Source organism: Aegilops tauschii, chromosome 1, assembly GCF_002575655.3.
Source record: "Aegilops tauschii subsp. strangulata cultivar AL8/78 chromosome 1, Aet v6.0, whole genome shotgun sequence".
NCBI lineage: Eukaryota > Viridiplantae > Streptophyta > Magnoliopsida > Poales > Poaceae > Aegilops > Aegilops tauschii.
In genome coordinates, this window is record NC_053035.3 from 347,188,987 (window position 1) to 347,195,580 (window position 6,594).

Consider the following 6,594-nt stretch of genomic DNA (forward strand, 5'->3'; position numbering starts at 1 on the left):
TGCCAACTACTAAGAGAGAGGTGTGTCTGGGGGGGGGGGCAATGTGTGCGAGAGAGGCCTAAAGATAATGTGCGTGCGGGAGACATGTAGGCACATATATGTGCGTATAGAGGGCTAGTAGAGACCGTGCGTGTGTATATATGCATGTGAGAGAAATAGTGTTTTCCAACTAAGATTAGTGAAAAGAGTGGTACATAGTGGTCAGAAAGAGAGAGAGAGAGATACAGAGAGAGCATGTGCGTGAGACTCCCCGACACCCCGAGAGAGATTGTGAGCATGTGTGAAATAGAAATGCCGATGCATATAAAGTGTGTGCACTTATGCGGTAGATAGAGAGATATATAGCGCATTTGTGAGAACGGGCCGAGGCATAGTGCATCTACGTGTAAAAGGCGGTTCTATGCATTAAATTAAAATATAAATGGCATTATTATTTTTGGATGAGATCATGAATTTTGCAAATTGCGTATGGATGAAAATCGGTCTATCAGACACCCGTACTCTATTGAATTCTAGCATGTGCATGTGTTTATTTCATATTATCGATCCATAGAGTGAGAGCGGTTTGAAATACAGGCAATGGATGCTTTTGCAATTCATATATAAACATTAATTAGTGCACTCCATGTTGTTAGTGTGAAGCACTTTATACATTTATCACTTGCATGGATACATTCCAAATTGCTAGCTACGAAATAGAATACATGTCGAATTCAACATAAAGGGGGTTTCGAAGATTCGAATTCATAGGAAGTGCATTCATCTATTTGAACCCGAGATAATGGCATTTGTAAATCAGATGTAAAAGGGGGCATCAATCTTTGTTGTGCGTTTGAACATGCTATATATATTCATACGCATGTCTAACTTTTTTTTGCAACCAAGGAGATTATATCTGGAACCATGCATGAACTGAGGTAAGTTGCTGTGGCACCCCGGCTCGGAGAAACCGGAACGCCCCGTATTCCAGCCCAGAGATCAAGGTGAAGTCTTCTGGAATACGGCACTGCTTAGCATAGAACAAACCAGCTTTCTACTATTACACGAATATGAATACAAGGTCTCCGATATTACAATGAATAACATCGGCACGGCGACACTACGCCATCCTCAGTTGCTCTATGCAAGCAGCATAACAAGTTGAGGCAGCGGAATTACTAATGGCAGCGGAACAACGAACGACGATGATGGACTCCAATCCGCAGGGACTCTGGCTGGAACGTTTATCCTAGCTCGCGAACACAGGAACAACACCAAACAAGCAAGCAATCCAGGCACGACCTGCAAGCTGGCATGACACGCCAGGTCAATACATTGAATGTACTTGCAAGCTCACAATAACCAGAAGCATTCAAGACAAACAACAGCATGGCAATTACAGGTTAAACATGAATTATCATGAGATCATCAGGATAACATGGCATGAACAACATGAACATAATACTGCTAGAACAATATGAGCATGGCATGTACATATAAATCTGACGATACTAGCATGCAACATGATGACACTTTATGCACCATTTATTCTGCTCGGGTTACCTCGTAACCATCACATGCATCACTTACCAACCTCGGACATCACACGATCATCTCAGGATCAAATCAAGCTTGGTATAAACAATACCGTAGTAATCATTAAATGACCACAAGGAGCTTGATCTTTACCCACGATTCTCGCACAACATCACGAATATCCAACAACTCGGTATCCTCGATACCACGGTGATCATTCACGGATCACAAACGGAACCACTCTGGGCTCAACGGGTTACCTCATAACCAAACGGTGATCATTCCGGCGATCACAACCATGACCAACACTTGGCCTCAGACGGTGATCTTTTTGGCGATCACAACCAACTTATCTCCTCAACGAACCGGGGTTGTATTTAAACACATTATTATTATTATTATTATTATTATTATTATTATTATTATTATTATTATTATTATTATTATTATTATTATTATTATTATTACTGTTGACCCATAGTGTGACCGACACGAACTGGGCCCTTATCCGCGGGCACGGCTATCGATAGATTTAATATACACTCTGCAGAGGTTAGTACACTGTACCCACACCACGGAACCCATGGCCTCACACTCCCATTCGGGTGGACCAACGACGTTCCGACAAAACCATCCTACTGCCATGACACTCTCCCGGCCACTCCGACAAACTCCCCTCTGGGATAAGTCCTGGGTGGCCCCGTGCCTACCAAAAGCACCAACGGCCACCGTCGTGGCCAAACAAAACGGTCCCAAATGGGGACAAAAGCGCTTATCATCCAACTACGGGCACACAAGGTTATGTCTGCTTACCGGGCCAGGGTACCGCACGCCCATAACCTTCCCTCGTTGGAGGCACCAGCGAGAGGCACAACAATAGACCCAGTTAGGACCTTCCCATAAAGGTAAGCATGGTTGCACTGGTCAGCTCGATATGGTGGCACCATGACTCAGCCAACAGTTGTTCAAGTTCAATTTAATCCGGTTAAACTTGAATACAAATATGCTGAGCCATGATAAAATAACATGATGCAATACAATGCATGAGCATGATATCAACATAAGCACGGGGTGCAACATAACTATCCACCACATCCACAATGAATCATATCCAACTGAGCATAGTATAATGACGAGCATGAATATCACAAGTACAACACTACTCATAGAAACCTAGCATGACCACTAGCATCAACAATAAATACCATGCAAGACATATCAACAATGCTACCATGCAATCATTTAACCAACTGGATGCAATGGAACATGCATAACGACGGCACTCGGAACAGACGATAGTCATGCACCGAAGGCCATCACCAACATCAACATGTACTACTAGCAAGCATAAGCATATGAAAGGAATACTAGCAACTAGTACAAGATAACCAGGTGCAAGACAACATAACACGAGAGTGAACATGAAACTCTAAGCAGCACCGGAATAACGATAACCATGTTTTAAACAAGCAAACATTTATTAAATATTCGAGTTGAAAACCATGGCTACTGCATGACTATCATGCAAGTGGGTATTGTGGCTTGCCTGGGGGTGAAGGAGGCACCGGGAAGAAGTGCGGTGAAGCCGCGAAAAGATTTGCCAGAGACAGTTCTCTCCCGGAGGGGCTGTTTACAGGCAAGGGCAAAAAGGTCATTTTCAGAATGTAAAACATAGTGAAAATGATACCAACAGAACGGGCTCGACGAGACGAAGAAGCGGGCTTTGGATTCACCTTAAACGAAGTTACGAGCAAAAAGTTATAGCCCGACGAAGTTCAGGGACCAATCTGTAAAAATAACTCTACAAACAGGCCCCTGGAGGATAAAAGAGAAAACACAGTTTAGAGGAATACGTTTTCAGAACAGAGGAAGCGCACTTTAGGCTGAAACAGAACTGAAACACGCTTTCCAGCTGGGAAGACGTATTCCGAGGAATACGCCTCCACTTATCCAGTGTGGCAAGGCGGGACCGGGCGGCTGTGAGACTTACAGGCGGGTCCCATTGGCTCTCTCTCTCCTGGTTCCCTTCTCCTTCTTCCCGACGCAGCGCTGGGGAGGGACGAGGCAGAGGTGTGGCCGGCGCTGGCCCCCGTGGCTCCGGCCATCTCCGGCCAAGGGGAAGGTAACGGCGGGACTGTTAGAATTAATGGGCTAGGCCCATAGCAATTTCTGAAATCTCAAAGCCCATGTGTAAAATGGCAAGTGGTGGTGCTAAGTTTAGTCCCACCTTGGAAGTTGAAGAAGAGTTGGACCTCTTTATATAGTGGGTTCTCTCCACCACTCTAAGTGGTGTGTGAGAAGAGAAAGGGAAAACCACACGCGCGCGCTCGCTCGCCTCGCCTCGCCTGGCCTGGCCGGGCCGGGCCGGGCCGTGGCGTGGCGTGGCGTGGCGTGGCGTGGCGAGGCGGCGCGTACATGCGACATGCGCGTGAATGGTCCGCCGAAATCCGGTCCGTCTCCTTGCAGGAGCGCAGCTTCCTTTTGCCGTTTTATTTTTATGTCTTGGCAGACAAGTTTTTGATTTCTTGTCCGGTAAGTATACGAATTAGAAACCGAGTCGGTTTGGGATTGTGGTCGCGACACAATACCGCCTCTGGTCCTAATATATATACAGCTACCGGCTGCGGCCAGAGACACACCGAAAAACACCTAGGGTTTTGCCTCATCTCACAACTTGCTCCGCCATTGTAGTCTACTCCATCCCAAACGCCGGCGTGCATCGGCGCGTGGGAGAGCAGGTCTCCGGAACCGTTCGTCTTTGCGATCCTGCACCGGGAGAGGACGAATTAGGTTTTTGGGAAGCGCTGTGCGCGACTGCTCAAATTCGTCATCACGGGTTGTCTTCCGTCCAAGTCGGGCGGTGCTACTCATCGTCGTATTCATCGCCGTCAGCAGCAGATCATCGCCAACATCGTCATCAACACTGTCGCACCCATAATAGCTAACGATCAGTACGTCCAACATCCTCTGTTCATGTCTGTTTCTACAGCTATTGTTACGTGTTTGCTGCTGTTATGCATGTCTTGCTGTTCTTCTAGTTTGCTAGATTATTGCATGCTAGTATCTCTTCTAGTCATGAATTATTTACTGGAATTAATCATGAACTTGCCTAATATTCCAACAATCCAAAAACCTAATTGTAGGCAATTTCCTGAGTTAACTATGGCTGGATTTGCTGATGCACTGAGGCCGGATAAGTTTACCGGTGTGCACTTTAAGAGGTGGCAGGTGAAGACCACGCTCTGGCTTACTGCTCTGAAAGTTTTCCACGCTAGTGTTGGTGCTCCAGAGGGAATAACCGACGAAGATCGGAGAAAATTCCAGGAAGCCAATACTATGTTTGTGGGATGCATTCTGAGTGTTCTTGCTGACCGTCTGTGTGATGTGTACATGCACATAAACGACGGAAAAATTCTGTGGGATGCACTGAATGCAAAATTCGGTGCAACAGATGCAGGCAGTGAACTGTACATCATGGAGAGTTTTCATGACTACAAGATGGTGAATAACCGTTCTGTGGTTGAACAAGCTCATGAGATACAGTGCATTGTGAAGGAACTTGAACTCCTTAAATGTGTTCTACCCGACAAATTCGTGGCTGGGTGCATGATTGCAAAGTTGCCTCCTTCATGGAGGAATTTCGCCACAACTCTGAAGCATAAGAGACAGGAGATATCAGTTGAAAATCTGATTGCATCTCTTGATGTTGAAGAAAAAGCTCGGGCTAAAGATACCACTGAAAAAGGAGGTGAGGTTCAGCCTACTGCTAACATGGTGCAGAGGTACCCACAGAACAAGAACAAAGGGAAGAACAAACCTGTTTTCAACAAGCCTACCAAGACTACTACTTTCAAGAAGAAGAAGTTCAACAAGGCTGAGCTAGAGTGCTACGCCTGTGGGAAGCCTGGACACTTTTCCAAGGAATGCCCTGAACGTGCAGACCGCAGAGGGAAAACAAGCTCCAAGACTGTCAACATGGTGACCGCTAGCAATACTGATGGGTATGGTAATTTACCTATTGTGCTTTCAGTATTTCAATCATCTTCGTGGTGGATTGATTCGGGTGCTAACGTTCATGTGTGTGCTGACATCTCCCTGTTTACTTCTTATCAGGTCGCAAGGGATTCTTCCGTCCTAATGGGGAATGGGTCACATGCTTCTGTTCGTGGCATTGGCACGGTGGATCTGAAGTTTACTTCGGGAAAGATCGTGCAACTAAGGAACGTGCAGCATGTCCCTACTATGAACAAGAATCTAGTTAGCGGCTCCCTTCTATGTCGAGATGGATTTAAGGTAGTTTTAGAGTCCAATAAAGTAATCATGTCAAGATTTGGACAATTTATAGGAAAAGGCTATGAGTGCGGAGGCTTGTTCCGCTTTTCTCTTTCAGATTTTTGCAATAAGTCAATAAACCAAATTTGTGCTAGTGTTAATGATGATGCAAGTATTTGGCACTCTCGTTTATGTCATATTAATTTTGGTTTAATGTCTCGGCTATCCAGCATGAGTTTAATTCCGAACTGCACAGTTGCCAAAGGTTCTAAGTGCCATAGTTGTGTGCAATCTAAGCAACCTCGAAAGCCTCATAAGGCTGCCGAGGAGAGAAACTTGGCACCTCTAGAACTCATACATTCTGATCTTTGTGAGATGAATGGTGTGTTGACAAAAGGTGGAAAGAGATATTTCATGACTTTGATTGATGATGCGACTAGATTTTGCTATGTTTATTTGTTGCAAACTAAAGATGAAGCATTAGACTACTTTAAAATCTATAAAGCTGAAGTTGAAAATCAACTAGAGAGAAAGATCAAGCGTCTTAGGTCCGATCGTGGTGGAGAGTATTTTCCAAAAGTTTTTGATGAATTTTGTGAGGAACATGGTATTATTCATGAGAGGACGCCTCCCTATTCACCTCAATCAAATGGAGTGGCCGAGAGGAAAAACCGCACATTGACTGACTTGGTGAATGCCATGTTAGACACTGCTGGTTTATCTAAGGCATGGTGGGGGGAGGCTCTATTGACTTCATGTCATGTCCTGAATAGAGTTCCCAACAATAATAAAGAGAAAACCCCTTAT

At 45.1% G+C, this 6,594-nt stretch overlaps 1 long non-coding RNA gene across 1 annotated transcript; it reads left to right on the forward strand.

Annotated features, from left to right (window-relative positions):
* The first annotated feature begins 5,382 nt into the window (after positions 1-5,382).
* Positions 5,383-5,979, forward strand: LOC141025867 (uncharacterized). Its single transcript, XR_012187948.1, has 2 exons — positions 5,383-5,516; positions 5,629-5,979. It is a non-coding gene; the product is annotated as an uncharacterized lncRNA (long non-coding RNA).
* The last annotated feature ends 615 nt before the right edge of the window (positions 5,980-6,594 follow it).